The 22408-nt window shown below is 45.1% G+C and overlaps 1 protein-coding gene across 5 annotated transcripts in view; it reads left to right on the forward strand.

Annotated features, from left to right (window-relative positions):
• Positions 1-1528: 1528 nt before the first annotated feature.
• Positions 1529-22408, forward strand: part of Znf148 (zinc finger protein 148) — a 128596-nt gene continuing 107716 nt past the window's right edge. For 2 of the 5 annotated variants that reach the window (XM_052740380.1, XM_052740381.1), the window contains exon 1: positions 1844-2503. The gene's annotated coding sequence lies outside the window, so the exon portion shown is untranslated. Of the gene's footprint in view, positions 1643-1843; positions 2504-22408 lie in introns of those variants that run through there. The other 3 variants (XM_052740378.1, XM_052740379.1, XM_052740383.1) reach the window with 3 other exon arrangements.

Raw genomic sequence — 22408 nt, forward strand, 5'->3', positions numbered from 1 at the left:
TCGGCTTCTTTGCTGCTCGTTTCTTTTTTTTTTTTTTTTTTAAATCTGAATCTGATGCCATTGCAGTTGCCAGAAGGCTGTCCTCCAGCTAACTGTCCCTTGCTCTAGCTTATATCACTGTTTTGTTACAATTAGCCTTCAGAATATGCAGTGTCATCTTATTAAAATTTATGTTTCAGTTGAGAAAGTGAATGGAAAGTTTATTGTGGAGCTGTTGGCTCATCCCTGCATTTCTTAGTTACCTGTGTCTGAATTCAGATGAACTTCTGAGCCTCGGCTATTTCAAACGGGCCTCATGACTGACTAAGGGTAATGCCTGGGGGGCATAGTAACCTTGCAGACAGTAATCTAATTCAGTGTCATCACAAGTGCATAATTTGAGAGTCTGGAGTTTTGCCAAAACACACTATTCAAATGAACATTCAGGGGTGGGGAGGTGGGTGTGGACAAGGAGAGAATTCCAGAAATGGTTATGTAGCTATTTTAATGTCCTTTCCCTCTCACCTCAAAGGTTATGTTTAAGTATTGCAGAGAGGTGCTAAATAAAGCCTTGAGATTAATGAAGAAACCATAATGAAGGTACTCCATCTCAGAAAGTTCCTGATAACCTAATACGTTCGGTGACTGTTGACCGGTTACCTAGCTGACCTTGTACTAGTGGGTGGGTACAAAGGTGAGTAATTGTATGCCATCCCTTTGTATAGGCAAGTCAGTTAAAAGAGAGTAGGAAGGACAGCATTTAATGAAGGTCACCAAAGGGTCTCCAAAAGACGGGACAAGTGAGCAATCTTAGGTCTGCACAGATCATAACCAAGTCTTTGTTGGCACGCAGAACGAGGTTTGGGCCCAACAAAGTCCTGACTGGGATCTCTTGCTTTTTCTCGGTGCCCACATCCTGCATCTCGGTTTGCAGACTCCAACAAGGTTTTCTAGTTTCAAGGTTGCAGGGTTGCATCTTCCGGAAAAGGTGACACTTGGGGTCGCAGAGGAGAGGCTCGGTAAGAGGAGTAAAGAAAGATGCACGAAATTCTGGTCAAACCTTTCATCTACCTTCTCGCCCCTTCCACTTCCCCGGGCCCGGACGGCTATGAATCCCCATTCCTCACTTCTCGGGGCGCCAGGCACGCACCCAGCCTCAAGGGGTGGACGTTCCTCCCAGGAGCTTTCTCAGCTCCGATCTATTCCAAAGCGTCTTCCTTCCAGGCCCATCAGGGGCACCCGCGGCGCGGGGCCAGCTTCCCCGGCCACGCTGCGCTGCTGCTGACACGCAGGCGCCGGAATCAAAGCCACGCTGGGTCTCGCAGCCAGGTCTCCGCGCCAGGCGAGGGCGGGCGGCCCGGAGCGCTTCCTGTGTGCGGGGCTTCCCACAATGCACCGCGCCGGCGGCGGCGGCGGCGACCGCGGCGGCGCTCTAGCCGCGCCATGTCTGCCTCTCGACTGCTCTGGGAGGAGGAAGAGAAGGAGGAAGAGGAGGAGGAGGAGGGGGAGGAAGAGGAGAAAGGCGCAGGGGTGGGAGCTGTCGCCGGAGCTGCCACAGCAAAAGTTCTCTCCCCTCCCCCTCGCCCTCCTTGCCGGGCCCGTGGGAAGGTCGGAGCCGCCGCCGCCTGCAGTCGGTGACCGCGCGCCTCGGCGCCAGCCCGCGGTAAACGCTCGGCCTGGCAGGCCCGGGCCCGGGAGGGCGGGGGAGGGGAGGGGGCGGCGCGCGTGGGGGGAGCGCGGCGGCGACGGCCTGACCCGCGGGAGCGGCGGGCCAGCCGGGGGGGCGGGGGGGCGGCCCGGGAGGCGGCGGGCGCAGGCCGCGGGAGCGCGGGGCTGGGGGACGCGAGGAAGCGGGGCGAGGATGGTGGGTCGGGGCTTGGAGAACGGAGAATGACGGGGGCGGCGGAGGCGAGCTGGCGGCCTCCGAGGCCTGAGGCCGGTGTCGGGTCGGAAGGAGGTGGGATGCTCGCGGGGAGGCCTCGGGGTGCCAGGCTGTGGGCGAGGAGGCCGGCCAGACCCCAGGGCTCTCCGCCGTCTTGGTGCAGTGCTTTATGCACCGCAGGCCTCGGTCGCCGCTGCTGTCTCGGTGTGCTCTTTGGCTGCAGGGAAGGGCAGGGGCTGGAGAAAGGGGATTGCTTGCAGGAAGCATAGTGGGAGTGCGAAAGGGGAGAAAGGGACCGGAGGGAAGATGCCGGATAGGTGGAGGAATGCCGGGGGTGGCTGTGGAGCAGTCTTGAGGATTCTGGGGGTGTTCATTGTGCAGATGTTAGGTGTTTCATTATGGAAAGAGCCGAACCGTTTCCAAGGCAAGGAAAGACGGCATAGAGTAGTTTCTGCGGATGTAAGGGAGAGCATTTGAAACTAGAGGAGTGCTAAATATTAGAGAAGATGCAGGGAATGCATAATAGAATAGACAGATGTAGCGTAATTATCAAATGCTGGCCCAAGGTCTAAAGAGTTATTCCAGATGGGCCAGAGTGGCCTAGTTCGGAACCTGTTTGGGCTCTTCAGTAGATGACATCCGGTAAGTGTGGGTCCCCGCTGTGGTTGGGGGTCATTGAGAATTAGTCACTTAGCTTGTAGATTGGTTTGAGACATTTTAGTGCCGCACTACTGAACTGAAAATCTTTGAAAGAGACCTTGAGAAACAGCCTGGCCTGTGGGGATTCTTGAGGCCACGGAGTTTAGAATTTTAGCAGATTTGGAGTATTGTCGCTTACCGGAGGCTGGATGAACACGGTCCTGGCAGACACTAGAATAGGAATTACTTGGCCTGGAGGTTTTCTTCTTCCCTCCCTGGCTTCCATGGTTCCAGGAGAGCCGGTGCTGTATTTCAGCCTAGGTTGCAGGACACAAGATTATAATTGTTCGTGTTGAGAGTCGGTGCATTATGGTCCCGTCTTTGGAGGCTCTATTTGTAGCCCAAAGGAGTCTAGTTGGATTGGTTCTATACCTCAGGTTGGCGGGAGATCCTTTTCCATTCACAATTCCGGATGTACTTTGTCATCAAGGCATGGTGTTATTGAAGAAAATAACATCTGCCAGCAAAATGTAGGCGTGCAGAATGGAGGCTCTAAAATATCTGTGTTGATCTTGGGTTATAAGGAGGTCAAGAGTAGTTAGTTAATCATGATGTCTTAGGAAACTTGAGGTGACAGGATGAGTCTAGGTCTGTTGAGGAGGGACAGTTAGCATCTTTATGTCAGGAAACCAAGTTCTTTCTGTTGTATTTACTGAGTGCACATTAGACCTGATTTTCAAGAAGGAACACTGGGTGAGGACAATGTCTTGGTGTCCGTCCGTCCATGTCGTACCCCCCCCCCCCAACACAGGGTTTCTCTGTGTAGTTCTGGCTGTCCTGGAAACTCACTTTGTAAACTGGCCTCGAACTCAGAGAGATCCATCTGCCTCTGCCTCCCGAGTGTTAGGATTGAAAGTGTGCACCACTGCATGGCTAGGTTAGTGTCTTAAAATCTACCTGAATACTATTCACCTTTTGTTATTAAGAGGAATTACATACATAATATGTTGAAATATTACTTCAGCTGAAGAGAAGATAATAAGTGTATTACATGTGACAAATCTTTTTATAGAAGTTGAAGAAACTTAATGGGGAAGATGGAGTGAAATTTGGGAGAGGGATGGGAAACTCAGGCATCATTCATTCCATTAGCAAAGATTTCATTTCTCAGCTAAGATGCTACTGAATGTGGGGAGATTTTTTTCCATTACAGTTTTTCTTATAGAAATAATCGGGATTTTTGTTTTATAACACTTGGGAAAGTTCCTTGTCAGTGCATTTAGATTTGTTCACTTTTAAAGATTTTTATTTATGTGTATGTGTTTGTGTGAACATATGCCACAGGTTTGCGGGTATCCAAGGAGGCTAGAAGAGAATGTTGGATCCCCTGGATCCAACTGCCTGATGTGGGTACTGGGAACTGAACTTGGGTCCTTTGGAAGAAGCACTCTTAACTGATTAGTTGTTTCTCCAACCTGATTTGGTCACTTTTAAAAAGGGCTTACTTGATATGATGTACCAATTTTCTTTTTTCTTTCTTTTTTCCTTTTTTTTTGTTATTATGGTATGAGAAGTTCAGTCCCGTCCCCCCACTAGTACTGTATAGTCAGTTCTTTTACTACAATACATCTAAATATAGTGCGTTGTTTTTCTTATGCAAATAATATGACTATATATGTAATTTAAAAAATGGTTCTGAGGGACTAACAAAGAAAAGCAAACGCTGTCTATTGCAGTTTGCTTTCTAGAGACTGCTGCCTGCTGTGCTGTGTGACACCCCCTTCCCACCCCCCTTTTCTGAGACAGGGTGTCACCATGTGACTCTGGCTGCTCTAGAACTCGCTCTGTAGACCAGACTGGCCTCAAACTCAACAGAGATCCGCCTGCCTCTTCCTTCCAAGTGCTGGGATTAAAGGCGTGCGCACCACCACCATGCCTGGTTTACTTTTTGTTGTTGTTGTTCAGGACTTCTGTCACCTAGACTGGCCTCTTAAGTATGTAGGGAAGATGGCTCTAACTTTCTGAACCATTTGCCTCCTTAAGTTCTGGCATTAAAGGTGTGAATTCCACATCTAGTTTATGCAGTGCTGGGAATTGAACCCAGGACTTTTTTTGCGGGGTGAGGTTTGAAACAGGGTTTCTCTGTGTAGCTCTGACTGTCCTGAACTGGCTCTGTAGACCAGGCTGGCCTTGAATTCACAGAGATCTGCCTGCCTCTGCCTCCCAAGTGCTGGGATTAAACACGTGTGCCATCACCGCCCTCTGAACCCGAGACTTTTTGCCTGCTGGGTAAACACTACCAACTGAGCTGCCACTCCAGCCCACTGTTTTTTCTTGACCTTGTTCTCACCTTACACCTTAAGAAAATAAATAAACACGCTTTGTACAAAATAACCGGTCACCTTCTGGCAATTTTGTACATGTATATAATGCGCTTTGCTCATATTTATCTCTCTGCTACCTCATGCTGTCCCTCACACTTGTCCTCTATCACAGGCTGCTACTTCTAAGCATTAATTTTTTGAAGTTCATGTTTTTCTCCAGCTCTCCTAAGTAGCTGGGAGGCTCATGTCATTTCTGTCTGGTTCATGTAGCCCAGGGTGGCCTCGGACTGACTCCTCTTGGCCTTATCCTCTCAGATGCTAGGGTTAGAGATGTATGTCACCATGGCCTGCTCCATCATTTCTCTGTTTACCAAAATGACTCTAGATCTCAGCTTTCCCTGGGTGAAATGGATGAATGGATGTCATTGACATGTTTTCTTTTTTGTTCTCCATTCTGATCTTTAGTTATTTCTGTTTATTAGATGCCTTATACTTTCAAATGATGTGCTTAAGTCTTGATATTGAAATTTTTACTTTAAATTTATTTTTTATTTAAATTAAAAAAATATCATTGTGTGTGGGCACATGTGCAGCAGGGTGAATATGTTTGGAGGTCAGAGGACAGCTTTCAGGAGTTGTTTCTTTCTCTTTCACCTTTATGTGGGTTCCAAGGATTGACCTCAGGTCATCAGACTAGCATCATTAAGCAGCAAAGCACTTTCTCCCCTGAACCATCTCGCTGGCCCTACCTAAGCCTTGAGTTTTAGAGGCTTTAGTCCAACTACTTGAGGTTGTATCCCTTGACTTCCCCACTGTGTTAAAAGAGGCTTTAAGGGGCTGGAGAGATGGCTCAGTAGTTAAGAGCACTGGCTGCTCTTCCAGATAACCCGGGTTTGATTCCCAGGACTCACATGGCAGCTCACAACTATCTTTAACTCCAGTTCCAGGAGCTCTGGCACCCTCAAACAGACACATGCAGGCAAAACACCAGTGTACATAAAATAAAAATTTAAAGAAAAAGAGAGACTTTAAACTCTTCTAACATTAAAGAGGGCTTTGTTAAAGTATTGGGTGAAATGATAGAGGGAAGTTTGGACCCAAACAAGACTTGTAGGAAACAGCATCTTTGCAGCATTAGATTTGCTGGTGTGAGATGGGAGGAGTTGCTTTAAGGCAGTAATTGCTTGTTCATCTTGGAATCACCTCCTAGGTTGTGTATTTATTCTTAGGCGGTCTTCTGGAGAGTTTTAGCTGATGAAATATGGGAACGTGTTAAAGTGACCCCCGAATGTTCATTCCAGGTGTCTGAGGTGGTGGTGTTTGTTAGTTCATTGTTCCTTCATTCATTCTTTGGCGATAGGACCTCGATAAACCGTTCCACACTGACCTGGAACTTGCCAAGTTGTCCAGGCTTACCTTGGTCTTGGAATCCCTCTGTTTCAGTCTTTTGGATTACAGGCATGCACTACCATGCCTGGCTGTAACATTTTTTTTAATTGCACTTACTTATTGTGTGTGTGCATATACATGCACCATGATGCAAGTATGGAGGACAATTGGAGTGAGTCAGTTCTACCTTGTGGGTCTGTGGGATTACTCGGGTCAGCAGGCTTTGCAGCAAACCCCTTTCCCACTGAGCCATCTCCCTGGCCCTTTGCTCTAACCCCTGTGTTTTTATTAAATAATGGATTGGTGGGGACATATGGTGGACAGATCATCAGGGCTGCTGAGATGGCTCAGCTTGCTGCCAAGTGTGATGACCTGAGTTCAATTCCCCGGACCTACGTGGTAGAAGGAGAGAGCTGACTCCTGCAAATTGTCCACTGACCTCTACATGCAAGTGACACGTGTGTGCATGTGTACACACATAATAAATAAGAAATAATAAAAATGTTTTCAGAATTTGTATATGGAGTTAAGTTCAGCATGATAGATATGGGGAGTAAGATACTGTTCTACTTCTTTTAGGAAATCTTGTTTAAGTAAACTTGGAAGCCTCTTACTCTTAATAATGTCAAGATTTCTTTCACATGTAGGTGTGAAGACTGGATATTCTAATTTCTTATGTGCATTATTCTCTTTAAAATTCTTTTTTTTTTGGTATTGCAGATTACATCTAGGGTCTTTTTGCATCTTAGGCAAGGACTCTGCCACTGAGCTAGCTTTATCCCCTTTGCGTATTCATTTATATGAATTCTCTCCCTTTTCTTCTCTTTGAAAATGCTAACTAGATTGTAACCTGTTCTAGAACTGAGACTTTACCTTTGGGGAAACTGAGCAGTTGGTTTTTTTTGTTTTGTTTTGTTTTTTTTCTGTTTGTTTTTTTGAGGCAGGGTTTCTCTGTGTAGCCTGGCTGCTGTCCTGGAACTCACTCTGTAGACCAAGCTGGCCTTGAACTCACAGAGATCTGCCTGGCTCTGCCACCTGAGAGCTGGGATTAAAGGTGTGTGCCACCACTGCCTGCTAACAGTTTGGTTTTCATTAATACTTGTTGAATGATTGCTAGAAGGTAGTGTTGAGTCAGTAATGGCAATGACGCTTCATGAGATTACTGGCTCTGTGAGTGTTGTAGACAAAAGTATATAGCTGAGTGTTTGGTGCACACCTTTATCATAGCACTCAGGAGGCAGAGGCAGGAGGATCTCTGGGAGTTTCAGGCCAGCCTGGTCCCATATAGGGAGTTCCAGGCCAGCCAGGGCTACAAAATAATACCTTGTCTCAGTGAACAAACCAATACAAGTGTGTGTCTGTATGTGAGTTTGAGAGCATGGAGGACAAAAGAGGTGTTTACGCTCATGGAAGAAGATGGAATGGATTAGATTGGAGGGCTAATCTGGTATAAACATTGAAGGGTTGAGATCAAAGGGCTGCTTCTATAAGCTGGCTGGAGAAGGGTGCTGGTTTTAGTTTGCATTTTCTTAACTCTCTGTTTTAAGAATCTTGATTTAAGGGCTAGGGAGATGTCTCAGAGGATAAGAATCCTTGCTGTGTGAGGTTTGAGGATCCACGTTTCAATCCCCAGGGCCCATAGAAAAAGCTGGAGTGGTTGCACCCATGCCTGGAACCAGCCCCAGCACTGTGTAGGATGGAGGGTGGGGTTTGGGGGTGGGCGGAGACAGGAACAGCTAAGTAGTTGAGCTTCGTTGAGAGACCTTGTCTCAAGGGAAGAAGGCAGAGAGCAGGACACCTGGCCTTCCAGCACATACCTGTTTACACACATACCTGTATATACCACACATACACACCCGCATACACATGCACACATCCCCCCCCCCAAAAAAAAAATATTTACAGGCATGATAACCAAAGTCTGTAATTTCAGTACTCCGAGAGGTAGAGGGTGAGGCAGGAAGATTTTGAGTTCTGGGTTAGCCATAACTATAGTGTGAGATTGTGTCCCTCTTTACCCCAAGCCCCAAACAATCTGATTTAACTCATTTTGAGAAAAAAAAATAGACGAGGTCCCCCTCTCACCCCCCCCCATTAGGTGAGAATAGCAATTGTGAAACAATTCACTAAGATTTCAGGAAATTGATTTTATTTTTAAAATTTATTTTCATGTGCACATGTGTGTGAGCACACATACCACAGTGCATGTGGAAGTCGTGGGACAACTTGCAGGCGTCAGTTCTCTCCAACCCTGTAGGGCCCAGGGATAAACTCTGGTCGGCAGGCTTGGCAGCAGGTGCCTTTACCTGCTTGAGCATCTCACTAGACTGAAACTGATCTTTTGAAATATAAATATTGCCAGATGAGAATTTTAATGTTTCGTAGTAGTGTTGAGACCCTTTGTGGAACACCTTTTCGGAGTTACCTTTCAGCCTGTAGCACCACTTTGTACAACTGTTACTGAGTGTCTGTTGCGTGCTGTTTGGGAGGTTTTTAAAGTCTACTTGAGATGTGGTCTTTTTGAATACGTAATTCTTTCAGGGTGGCACATTTAAAAGTCGTACAAAGTGTAATATTTTGAGGACCCTCATTGTTGACAAGTCTTTTTAAAACCATATTTTATGTTGGTTTATTTTGTGCGTGTGGTGGTCAGAAGACAACTTGTGAGAGTCTGTTTTCTTCTTCCACCGTGTGGATCCCAGAGATCCACCTCAGGTTATCAGGCTTAGTGGCAATGTCGTCACTTGGTGGGCGTCTTACTGGCCCTGACTAGTCTTTTTACTCCACAAGTTTTGATTTTTAGAAGTGATAAAGACCAATCAGTGTCAAATGGAGAACATAGAGAATAGTTTTACTTATAATTAATTCAGTTGCTCAAAGACACAGGAATGATTTTCTTTTCTTTTTTTTTTTTTTTTTGTGGCTTTATTGTACAGGATTGTTTTAGCTATAGGAATGATTTTCTTGGTTGACTTAATTGGCTTTAGAAAATACTCTCAAAAAAGAAGTTGGGAGTATTTTGGACAGCAGTGACTACAGTTAGACACTTGTAAGTGTTAGTTGAGCAAAATTAGATGGTTGGATGGGTGGAATGTGTGAATAAAAAGTAAGGGATAGCTGTGTGTGTGTGTGTGTGTGTGTGTGTGTGTGTGTGTACACGTGTGTACACATGCACATTTTGAGTCAGGGTCTCACCGTGTAGCCGTGGCTGTTCTGGAACTCTATATAGGCCAGGATGGCCTTGAATTCACAGAGATCCTCCTACTTCTGCGTCCTAAGTATTGGGATAAAGATGTACACCACCACACCTGGCTAGACAAAGGAGTTTTGAAAACTGTCAATAGCATCGGAGTTCAGATTATTGGGAATATTAATAGTTTATAGTACTGGGAAAGAATAAGATGATGCTGTAGATGTTTGTGGGACTCCCTGAGGTGGTGTTTCTCAACCTGTGGGTTGTGACCCTTTTGGAACCACAGTAGCAAAATGACAGTTATGAAGTAGCATTGAAATGATTTTATGGTTGGGAGTCACCGCAACATGAGGAGCCATATTAAAGGGTCTCAGCATCAGGAAGGTTGAGAACTGTTGTCCTAAGGAGTTTCAGAGTGGAACCCAAGGGCTCCAGATTTCTTGGACAGCCCTAGAGTGAGCCTACTGTCTGGATCTGTTTGAATGCTTTCTTCCTGTTTCCTCCTAACTGTTCCTACTGGTCTGTTTCTTTTTGAATTAGTTTATGTTGGGTAGATTTTTGAGCCCCCTGCAACAATTTTGGGGTCTTTTCCATCTTTAAGTGCAACTTTTAGTTTATTTTCTGAGTCTACCTTGCAGATTCTTTGGTTAGTGAGTGAAGAACATGAGTCTGGCATTTTCCTGCACACTTTTCTTAGAGCTGCTGTCTGAATTGCAGATGGACAGATAGGACTGAGGGCGTGTGTGCAGTAGATACACACATGCCTGTTGAATAAATAAGTGACCAGGAAGCTAGTTCAGGAGAGCTGAATTCTCTGTTTTCTGTTTTGTTTTATTTATTTATAATTTGCCTTTTTATACAAACAAGAATTAAGGGGGTTGGTAAAAAATGGGCGCACTAGAAAGCAGTGAACATAATTGGAGGAGATACGGTTGAAGAAAAATACATACATTAACTGTAAAATTGTTCAATATGACTGGTGGCTCATGCCTGTGATCCTAGCGCCACAGAAGCAGGAGGATTGCTGCTGGTTGAGGGGCAGCCTTGTCTGCATAGCGGGTTCCAGGCCAGCTAGGATACAGAGTGAGATGCTGGACTTAGCCACCGCCCAGCCCCGCCTCCAAAAGGGAAATGGATTGGTTTAGATGATGGAGAACTCTGTACTTACCCACCGCCCAGCCCCGCCTCCAAGAGGGAAATGGATTGGTTTAGATGATGGAGAGCTCTGTACTTACCCACCGCCCAGCCCCGCCTCCAAGAGGGAAATGGATTGGTTTAGATGATGGAGAGCTCTGTACTTACCCACCGCCCAGCCCCGCCTCCAAGAGGGAAATGGATTGGTTTAGATGATGGAGAACTCTGTACTTAGCCACCGCCCAGCCCCGCCTCCAAAAGGGAAATGGATTGGTTTAGATGATGGAGAGCTCTGTACTTACCCACCGCCCAGCCCCGCCTCCAAGAGGGAAATGGATTGGTTTAGATGATGGAGAGCTCTGTACTTACCCACCGCCCAGCCCCGCCTCCAAGAGGGAAATGGATTGGTTTAGATGATGGAGAACTCTGTACTTACCCACCGCCCAGCCCCGCCTCCAAGAGGGAAATGGAGTGGTTTAGATGATGGAGAACTCTGTACTTAGCCACCGCCCAGCCCCGCCTCCAAGAGGGAAATGGATTGGTTTAGATGATGGAGAGCTCTGTACTTACCCACCGCCCAGCCCCGCCTCCAAAAGGGAAATGGATTGGTTTAGATGATGGAGAACTCTGTACTTACCCACCGCCCAGCCCCGCCTCCAAGAGGGAAATGGATTGGTTTAGATGATGGAGAACTCTGTACTTAGCCACCGCCCAGCCCCGCCTCCAAGAGGGAAATGGATTGGTTTAGATGATGGAGAGCTCTGTACTTACCCACCGCCCAGCCCCGCCTCCAAGAGGGAAATGGATTGGTTTAGATGATGGAGAACTCTGTACTTACCCACCGCCCAGCCCCGCCTCCAAGAGGGAAATGGATTGGTTTAGATGATGGAGAACTCTGTACTTAGCCACCGCCCAGCCCCGCCTCCAAGAGGGAAATGGATTGGTTTAGATGATGGAGAGCTCTGTACTTACCCACCGCCCAGCCCCGCCTCCAAGAGGGAAATGGATTGGTTTAGATGATGGAGAGCTAGAGCTAATGTGGAAGAGAATCAGATTGGGGAGAAAAGTGGTTCTACAAGAAGGGAATGATGAAGATAAGTCACGTCTAGTGAGAAGCAGGGGGAGGTGGGAGGCAGAGAAAGAGGGTTGCTTGAGGAGGAGGAGGGTGGTAAGACTGCTTGAAGCATGGGAGTTAACAGAAAGCTTGGAATATACCAGAGATTATTTACGTAATTTATAGATAAGGAGTTTAAAAGATGGAAGAATGATTAGGTACTTCATATATGAAAGCACTGTTAGATTCTGTCAGGAGTGAACTCTTTGGGAATTATATTCTGGGGGAGCTAGACCTGTGCACAGATACACAGTGATTACAAGTATGCCATAAAGAGCAAATTGTGCCATAAGAAAATACCCACTGTTACTGAAGTTGGAAGAATATGTTTGACTAGGGACGAACCTGGGGCAGCATTGCTGTACCACAGAAGTGGAATTTTAAAGCCTGGTGTATTGGTACAGGTCTGTAATTCCAGCACCGAAAGGCAGAGGCAGGGACAGGAGGATCTAGCTTTCCAGGCCAATTTGGCCTACATAGGTAGTTCAAAGTCAGTCTAGGCTACATAGTGAGACCTTGTCTCGAAAAAAAGGAAAAAAAAAAGATATAAATACATAAAATAATTTAAAAAGAACATTTTAGTCTGAGAGCTTGGAGATGAGACAGCTAAGGTCTATGGGGAATGCTATAATATTTAAATGACCCACAGTAAGAAATACAAGGCACATCTCAGTTAATATATGTGTATATGAATATGTGTATATGTAAAACAAAAACTTTCCAACATAACCAAAACCATCTTTACCAAGTTGGATGTTCTCGAATAATATGTATTCTTTAAAAAAGTTATCATATTATTTTGTGTGTTTAGATGCTTTGCCTGCATGTATGTCTGCACCCCCGTGTATGCAGTGCCCCTGGAGATCAGAAGAGGGCATTGGATCCCTTGGGATTGGAGTTACAGACAGTTGGAGCTGCCATGTGGGTGCTGGAGATTACACCCAGGTCATCTGGAAGAGCAGCCAGGGCTCTTCTGGTCTATCCCTCTAGTACCCCCTCTTTTTTTTTTTTTTAATACAGGGTCTCATTATGTATAGCCTTGGCTCACAATGTAGACTAGGCCTTGAATTCTTAGATCCACCTGCCTCTGCTTCTTGAGTGCTGTGATGAAAGGCTTGTGCCACTCTAGATATTGTCTAAAAGGAAAAATACACCCCACTCCCCATCCCCCCAAAAAAAAGCAAAACTGGCTTAGGGGGTTTGGGGTAGGAGCCTAATTATCACCCATGAAGTAGGTTTCATGAGTTTCTAAATAATCACAACCTGTAGTTAGAAGAGCAGAGGGGTCAGTTCATGAGTTGGGCATATTACGTTTTAAAGTAGGTAGAGTTAGTTTGGGTTGGGTAGAATATGAGAGATCTGAGAGCTAAGTAAATAGTTTGTATTTGGTATGTTAGTGTTGTGCTTTGTAAGCAAATAAAAGCTGGGTTTTTTTCTGGGCCTTTGTATCTCACATTCTGTAATTGTAGAATAATTCTCAATAATTCTCAACCTGTGGGCCTGCAACCCTTTGGGTCGCATATCAGATATTTACATTACATTTCATAACAGCGGCAAAATTACAGTTATATAGTAGCAGCAAAATAATTGTATGCTTCCACCACAACATGAGGACCTGTATTAAAGCATCAGCAAGGTTGAGAACCACTGTTGTAGAGACTTCTTTCCTTTCCTGAACCTCGGCTTTCTTACCAAGAAATTGATAATCGTACCTTTCTGATAAGGTTGTTATGGGGCTTTGATGATTAAAATATGTTAACATAGTATTGAAGTGTGTTAACATATATCATTAATGTATAGCTATGAAATTTTGAGTAGAGAATTTAAGTCAAGAACTATATATTAGACTTTCTTTCCCTTAGTACTAAGAATTGAAACGGGGGCTTTGCACATGCTAGGCAAATGCTCTACCACCAAGTTATGACCCTAGGCTTATTTATTCAATCTGACAGTACCCTACAGCGCTGGGGCCGTGTGGGAACACAACAAGATAGGAGATGAGAAGACCAGTTAGGAGCTTGTAATGAAGCCCCGAAGGGCTTGAGTTAGGTGGCAGTTAGGATTAGGGATGAGGATGGGATAGCGTTTATTGTAGTGGAGAGACTTCGTGACTAGGAAAATTCAAATGGCAGCCGCTGAAACTGGATTGTATTTTTGGGTAGCACAGTGGGTGCATTAGACAGTTTCTTTCATGTAGTAAGGGCTTAAACATTTTGTATGATTAAATTTGCAAACTGGGATGGATTGTGAATAGAAATAGCAATGAGTAGGATATGAGAAGGAGGGGTTAGATTACAGGATATTTTTTGATGGACTAACAGAGTTTACTCAAGAATCTTTGGATACTTACACTGTACAAGGCTTTATGGTAGGCAACAAAAGGATATATCTCTGTTTATGAATGCACAATCCATTTTCCTGAGGCATTTATCTAGGGACGAAATATGCATCCGTCTATGACACAAATTATGTGACAGCTTTGATCAGGCTTTGTGGAGGAATTGGTGTGTAGCTTAGAACTTGAAGGACAGGTAGGACTGTATAGGCAAGATGATGAGGGCAGTGGACAGGACAATTCTGGGTGTGTTGAGGGGCTGGTGGTTTAAATCGGCAGTAATTAAGGTTCATGTTGAGGAATGGAGAGAAATAAAGCTAGAAAATAGTAGAGGAAGAGTGCAAAATCCGGACCAGAATGATTTAAAGCATTTATTGAAATATGCCCAATAAGGTACTCTAATCCTAAAGGCATAGCATACTATGTTTTATAGCTTACTTATTTACATATCCATTTACACAGCCACCTCCTAGCTTGATGTATAGGTTTCTAACATTTCTTACATCCCCATAAGCTCCCTGTGTGTCGCCTCCAAGTTGGAAGATGTCTCCTCCAAACCACAGTAATTATTCTAATCTCTGTCATAACAGTATTCTCTGTGACTTTGAACTTCATATAAATGCAATATCACCTCTGTGTCTGTTTTCTTTTGCTTAAAATTATTTCTGTTGCATATAGCAGTAGTTTATTTTTCATCCCTCCTTAGGTGTCTTCTCTATTCCTATTCAACAGTGTATTTACCCATTCTACAATTGTCGGACAGTTGAATAGTCTGTAATTTGGAGAACTCGTAGGAGCTGTAACTTGACTTAAGATATAGTGGGGAGCCATTGATGAAGTTTTGTTTTAACTGATGAGTTTTGAGTGGAGAAGTGAGAAGAGGGTTTAAGAATGGAGTCTTAAGACCTTTTCCTTGTGTGATGGAGACCTAACTGGAAGACATGTATAAGGCCGTGGCAAAGTGAAGTATTGAGGATGGAAGTTGGCAGTAACGGGAGTGGAATAAAGGTGACTGAGGACTGGTCCTGCTAACAGATCATTTGGTTATGTTGTACTGGCTCAGTGTGTAAAGACGTTGGGCCAGGTGTCGGGATCACACCTGTAGTCCCAGCACTGGAGTGGCTGAAGTAGGAAGAGTGCAGTGACTCTGATATCAACTTGGGCTACATAAGGAGATTTGGGTTCAAGACAAAACCAAAACAAACTAAAGAGAAATATAGAGGGTAGGCTATCTAGCAAGAGTTAAAGTACTGGGTGTAGAGCCAAGAGGTCCAGCAGAGACTTCCGATTACATGTGTGAGGTTGGTTATTGACACTACTCCTGTATTTGGTAGGACACTCACTGGTGGTCAGGAAATAATTTGGGCTGACAAAATAAGTGTTAATTGAAGCAGTAGCAGAAGGGTTGGGTTAAGAACTCGGTGTATGGGGCTGGAGAGATGGCTAAGTAGTTAAGAGCCTTGGCTGCTGTTCCAAAGGAGCCAGATTCAAGTCCAAGCACCTGCATGGTGGTCACAACCAGCTGTTACTCCAGTCCTCGGGGTCAGTCACCCTTTCTTTGTGTCTGTTGCTTGCGTGTGGTGCACAGATAGACACCAAGAGCAAACACCCATACACAGAAATAAATGTGTTTATTGATTGATTGTCTGTTTTTCTTTTGTCTCCTTTTCAGGCAGTTCCTCTACACAGCCCTGGCTGTCCTGGAACTCGCTCTGTAGACCAGGCTGGCCTCGAACTCACAGACATCCACCTGCCTCTTGTGTCCTTAGTTCTGACATTAAAGATGTGTGCCACTATACCTGGCTTTATAAATAAATAAAAAAAGAAATCAGTGTATGTTCAGATTCCTTAGGAATAATAGATTGTAGCAGAGAGTGATGACTGAAAGGCCATTTTTGGGGAACTGTGGAAGATCTCCATATGAAAAAGGAAGAAAAGGGGTGAGGCAGTATTAAGAGGGAGAGCACCGAGCTGGGCATGGTGGCGCACGCCTTTAATCCCAGCTCTCAGGAGGCAGAAGCAGGAGGATCTCTGTGAGTTCAAGGCCAGACTGTTCTACAAAGCGAGTTCCAGGACAGCTACACAGAGAAACCCTGTCTCAAATAGAGAAGATACCTACAATTTGGGTTAAGAGGAGTGGTCTTGACATAAGTCAAGGCCAGTGCAGAATTGTGAACCATGAATCTAGTGTAAGAATGCAGTGTGCAAACCAAGGTCTTACGTGTCTCTTGCCAAAGAGATAAGGACTTGAGTGGTGGGCCGAGGGCTTGGTACATGGAACTTTGGTTTTCTCTTGTGGTCTTCAAGAAAGCCAGTCACCAGAATGCATGGAGGTGTACTCAGTGAGCTAGGAGAGTGTGGAAGCAATGGACGTAGGGATTGGATTGAGTTTACTTTAAGAAGGATGGATGTGTTATTCCAAAACTGGAGGCAAGAAGTAGCAGATGGATGGAGGTACCGCATTTTAGAAGCTGTAAAGAGGATTATAGGTACCAAAGGTATGATCTGAGAATTTCATGGAAGGACTTGAGTATTTGAATAGGATTAAGCATTTCAGTATGGAAATGTAGATTAGTTGATAGGATAGTTATATTTAGAATAAATTGTGGAAGATTTAATGTGTTTCTGCTGATTTTTGTCGAGACAGGGTTTCTCTCTATAACAGTCCTGGCTGTCCTGGAACTTGCTTTGTAGACCAGGCTGGCCCTGAGCTCACAGAGGTCCACCTGCCTCTGCCTCCCTAGTGTTGGGATTAAAATGTGTGCCACTACTGCCACCATGGGTCTATCTCCTGAGATATATATATATTATATATATATATAATATATATATATAATATATATTATATATAAATTTATTTATTTTATGAACATTAGTGTTTTGCCTTCATGTATGGCTGTGTGAGGGTGTCATATCTGGAACTGGTGTTACAGACAGTTGTGAGCTGCCATGTGAGTGCTAGGAATTGAACCCAGGTCCTCTGGAAAAGCAGTTGGTGCTCTTAACCACAAAGCCATCTCTCCAGCCCTCTCCTGGTATTTTTAATACCTAGTGTGTGAGTGGAGAAAACAGGTGAGGATAGACTCACTGAGGAGCTGCCTAGTGGGTATTGTAGAAGATAGTGACATTCTGAGGAGGGCAGTACTGAAGGGATTGATAGCTTCATAGTGTGTAGGGAGTAAGTGAAACTAAATGCCAGGAAAAAGCAGCTGTAAAGCAAGGTATGGTGGTGCGTGCTTGTAATTCCAGCACTCAGTAAACGGAGGCAGGAAGAATTTGAAGCTAGCCCAAGCTACATAGCAAGGCCCCGTCTCCAAAAGATGAAGTGTCTAACTAGACTCTGTGTGGGTGTGGCTCACAAGTCTCGGAGGCTATGAAGCACGCCGAGTTGGCGGGTTGTTTGTCAGTGTGTATGTGTGGATAGCTGAAGTGAGGTGTAAGGTGCTGAGGAAAGAGCTTGAGCCTATCGCTGAACTCCTGGGAATAGTGGTTAGTTTAGAACACAGTCATGCGGGGAGCACAGGAAAGTACTTCGGAGATTGGTGGATGTGCAGAAGGGATGGGTGAAGTGCAGAGTGGGAACTACCCAGCAAGTGATAGAGTAGCTAGCGATAGGAGAAGCAGAAAGAGGTCACACCAGAGGAGTAGGAGAAAGGTGCTTTAGACAGTGGAGAAGCAGTTGGGGAGGAAAGAGCAGTGTGAGAGAAGAGGAAGTGGTCACAGCAGTCTGCTCAGGGGCGACAAAAATCCCAGTTTGTTTTTGAGGTATGGGATTGAGAGAAAAAGATAGACTTGTTAGTAGTCAGCAGTTCTTTACTTTCTGTACAAAATAACATTTGTAGAATCATCGCCCTTTATATGTAATCCACAGATAAATTTAGCTGAGAGATATGTGCATTAGAAAGAGAGCATAAAATGAAGTAGACGTATATGAAAGATGAGGCGTAAGGCTTGTATTTGTTGACTGTAGAGTATGGACAAGTACCCCTCCCCTTTTTTTTCTTCTTTGAGAGATTGCCAATAGTAGTCCAGACTGGGCTTGAACTTGCTGTCTGGCTGAGGATGATCTTGAACTTCTGATTCTCCTGCCTCTCCCTTCCAAGTGCTAGATTATAGGTTTGTGTACCATATCTGGTTTTATGTGCTACTTGGGTCAAATACAGAGTTTGGTGCACGCTAGCGATGCCCTCTAGCAACTGAGCCACATCCCCTGCCAGCATACCAGCATTGCCATAAGTTGATAGGAGCAGGTCAGATAGACTGGAAATGAATAGGAGGGAAGAAGAGCAGCTTGCAGGAGAGCAAACGTGGAGAAGACAGGCTGCCTAGGAAACATCCTGTATATAGTGAGATCAAGGACAGACTTGAAGGAACAGGTGGACAGAAGTAAAAGGCCCCTTCGTGTGTCAAGTCTTTTTGCTCACTGTCAGTCTTCTGCGTGTTTTCTTTGCTTTCCCTAGGCTGGCCCGAAACTGCCACCCTCTGTCTCCGAACCCCCCCACCCCCACCCCAGGGGCTGAGACTGTGCTTTCATACCTCACTTATGTCATACACTTTCTTAGTTTTAGGAGGTAGCTTTTCCTCCCATTAATTACCGATGTATAGACGCCTCCTCCACACAATTCTAAATATGTTTTCTTGGGTTATTTCTAGTTTTCTTTAGTTTTTTTTGACAATTTTGTACATGTATATTCTAGTCTTACTTATCTATTGAACATCTCTAGAGGCATTGACTTGCTAATCTCCAAGACAAAATACAGTTTAAATGGAAACTTTGCCACCTAAAAAGAACTCCTTACTTTCTTCCATGTGCTCGCCATCACTGACGGTGTTTAAGACCCAGGCCTGGCCTCTTTGCTTTGCCTGCATCTCTGCTCCCAAACGTAGCCTGTCCAGCTCTGTAATGGCACTGATTTTTGTCAAAGTTTTACTGTCTGCCACTTTTTCCTTTGTACTGTCCAGGATTTGATTTTATAAAAAGTGCTTATCAGTGTATGTGTGTTGCACGTCCAGGTTAGAGGGTAACTGTGTGGAATCACTTCTCCGCTTCTTTGTGGGTCCGGGGATGAGTGGTTCCGACGACTTTAGAGACTATCTGTAAACATTTTAAGGATGGAGGGTAAGGTGTTGCAGGCTGGATCGGAGATAAAGTGGTTGGAGACAGCTCAGCGGTGGAGTGCTCGTCTAGAATTCTGCCCTAGGTTCAGTTCTCTCCCTAGTGCTGCCAAAGGGAAGCCATGCGGTGGGGCATACCTAGGAAATCGGTTGTTTAAAGTGACTCCTTTCTGGAATAGTTTCACAGAACATGAATTATTAGCTTTGAGAGAATGAGAGAACAGACCAGAGAAGTGAGTGACTGAGGAGGCAATTTTGTGAGTTATTTGGTAGGAGCTGGTACAAATTATAAAAGTTAAATTTGGTGAGATTTTGACTAGCAAAGTGGGAGTGTCCTGGAAGAGACTTAGGAAACTTGTTAGGTAGATTCAAGAGTGAGTGGAAAGATGGGCTAGAGAAAAATTCCTTAAGGAAAAATACAGTTCTTGTGTACAGCCAGAGGGAGGGAAGACTGATTGAGTAAAGCAAGGGATAGAGAAGTCCGAGTCAGAGGAAGGTTTCCTCCTGAAGGCCGTGTTCTTCCATGTGCCTAGTAACTGGACGACAGTCAGCTGCAGTTTGTAGGGGTGCAGGTTTTTACCAAGACTCCGGAAGCCTCGCTTTTCATTTTAGACACCCGGGAATAGGAGTCCTCAAGGCCCCTGGGGTTTTGGAGCTCTAGACGATCCGGGGAGCCTGGCCGCAGGGAGCGGAGGCACGGGGCGGAGGCGGAGGCGGAGGCGGAGGCGGAGGCGGAGGCGGAGGCGGGCGGCGGGGCCCGCGGGACCTACGCGCTGGCGGCCAAGGCCCCTTGGCGGCGGTCAAGGGAGCCAAGTGAGCCGGGAGGAGGAGCCTTTGTGAGGAGCGCGTGCGCCCGAGGCCTCTCGGCGCTGCTTCCGGATCGGATCGGCGGCGCTGGGCCGCTCTGCCAGGGTGCCTCGGTGCAGTGCCTATGCTGGGGTGGTGCTGCCGGGCCAGGGGCTGCTGCTGCTGCTGCTTCTCCTCCTGCTGGCTGCACCGTGTTTACAGCTTTATGGTTTGTGAGAAGGTCAGGCTGGAACTTGGTCTACTAGACAACTTTGTTTAAAACTGTGTGTGTGCCGCAGTCCTTATGTTGGCCGTGCTAGTAAAACCTGCATGGTTAGTGGTGAGAACGCTCTAGAGGCCTTTCCAGGACTAGGCAGTGGGGCAAACTTTTGCTCTCCAAACTGCGAAGTACTTTTTACAGTCACAGAACGGCTGCTTGTGTAGCAGACCAAAGTTAGGAAATGCAAACTGAAAGCCTTCCCCTCCCGCTTGCATTTGTCTTTTTTATATATAATAATGACTTGTTCAGTTTCTCATATAGAACTTTGAGAAAGACTTAATAAATTTGTGGAGAGCAATGATAAAAGTACCACATGTTTTTGAAATTTCAAATGTGTTGAATGTTACCATAAATAAGTTAAACAGAATTTTAGAGCTAATACATCTAAAAATATGTTTGCAATTGTCTTTTAGGTGTCCAAGGCAGTCCTGGGTTTTTCTGCCGTTTCTGGATAGTATTATCAGCATGGTCTGAGTGTAGAACCTCAATCTGAGGAGTACTTTGTTGAGATTACCAGTGTGTTTTGCAGCTGGGAATAGACTCTGGGTCTCTTATTCCCAGTCTGGTGACCTATCCAAGAATAGACTAATGAAACTGGCTATTTATCTGTTTGGAGTGAAATGTGGCCCAGTTGGTTTTGTAGTAAGCATTGAAAAGCTAAGGAAATGAATGTGGTATTGGTTAATTTCTTGTTGAAATGTGTAACCTTAAGTGTAATTGATTTGCATGGGGTTTCTTTGGCCTTTGAAAACATAAAGGCCTTGAGACTATTCCTCAGTGTGACTCCTTTTATGGGATTTGTGCTGCACTGCATTTGATTAAATGGATCGATGTAGATGCTTGTGCCATTTAACTGGGTGGCTGGGTTTTTCATGTGGATATTCTCAGTGGTTACAAGTAACTCGAATGCTTAGCTTTTCAGAACGCCAGGGAGAAGAGGACTTGTTTACCAGTCTTTTCAGTTGAAAACCTGGTCTGGCCATAGCACAGGCCTGTGAGGCTTGAGGCAGGAGGATTACCACTTCCAGGTGAGTCTGGGCTACATAGTCAGACTGTCTCGCAATAAAAATGAAAATAAAGCTTTTGGCCAGGCACTTGGGAGACAGAGGCAGGCAGACCTCTGTGAGTTCGAGGCCAGCCTGGTCTACAGAGCCAGTTCCTGGACAGCTCCAAAGCTACAGAGAAACCCTGTCTGGAAAAACCAAACAAAAACAAATGAACAAAAACAAAAAGCCTTTGAACCTCTTTATTGAGGATGCTTAACAAGGTACAGATAGAAATATTTATTTATGACTGTCTCTCACAGCTTTTAAGAATAATTAAAAGATTTTTGTTAAATTTTAATGTGTATGGATGTTTTGCTTGAATGCATGTATGTGCACCACATGTGTGCAGTGTCCCCAGAGGCCAGAGACAAGGGTGTCAGATCCTGTGGAACTGGAGTGACACCAATTGTGAGCTGCCATGTGGGTGCTGGGAATTGAACCTGGACCCTTTGGTAGAGGGGTAACTGCTTTTGACTGTGAAACTCCGGTCTCTCTCCCACAGTTTGTATGTTGTTATTCTCATTTCCACATTGGCCATACACTAGTATTTGGTTAATGATCTTTTTTAGTTTTTCGAGACAGGGTTTCTCTGTGTAGCCCTGGCTGTCCTAGGACTCACTCTGTAGAGCAGGCTGGCCTCAAACTCAGAGATCTGCCTGCCTCTGCCTCTCCAGTGCTGAAACTAAAAAAGTGTGCGCCACTGTGCTTGGGTGATGTTTTTAGTTGAGCCTCATACAGAACTAGTAGTTGAATTAGGCATTTTTGTTTCGTTAGAAAGTGCCCCTAGCCTCTTCTTTCCACCTGTGTCTCCAAAGAGAAAGAGCCACCTTCTTTCCCGTCTTCAAAAGGCCTTGGAACATTTACGTTTCATCTCAAACCAGAAATGATTTTGGCAATATCAGCAGGTTTTTTTTCTTGTCTTGCTGGGAGATTCTTCTAGTTTTGGTGGATAGATGTTAAATATGCTACAATGCACATGACAACCTCTATAAGAAATAAATGGTTGAGAAATTATGAGCTAATATTGAGAGTACTTTCCATCCAAATGTATGTCTGTGAAAGGTACTTATAGTGTAACTACTTGTCATTACCATATGCATGGCTGATCCTTCCCCAAAGGAGTCCTCATGATCACGGGTAGAGGGTATTAGAACACAAGATTTCTCTGTGTAACCCTGGCTGTCCTAGGACT

Source organism: Peromyscus californicus, unplaced genomic scaffold (assembly GCF_007827085.1).
Source record: "Peromyscus californicus insignis strain IS unplaced genomic scaffold, ASM782708v3 Scaffold_16__1_contigs__length_79575227, whole genome shotgun sequence".
In the NCBI taxonomy this organism is placed as follows: Eukaryota; Metazoa; Chordata; class Mammalia; order Rodentia; family Cricetidae; genus Peromyscus; species Peromyscus californicus.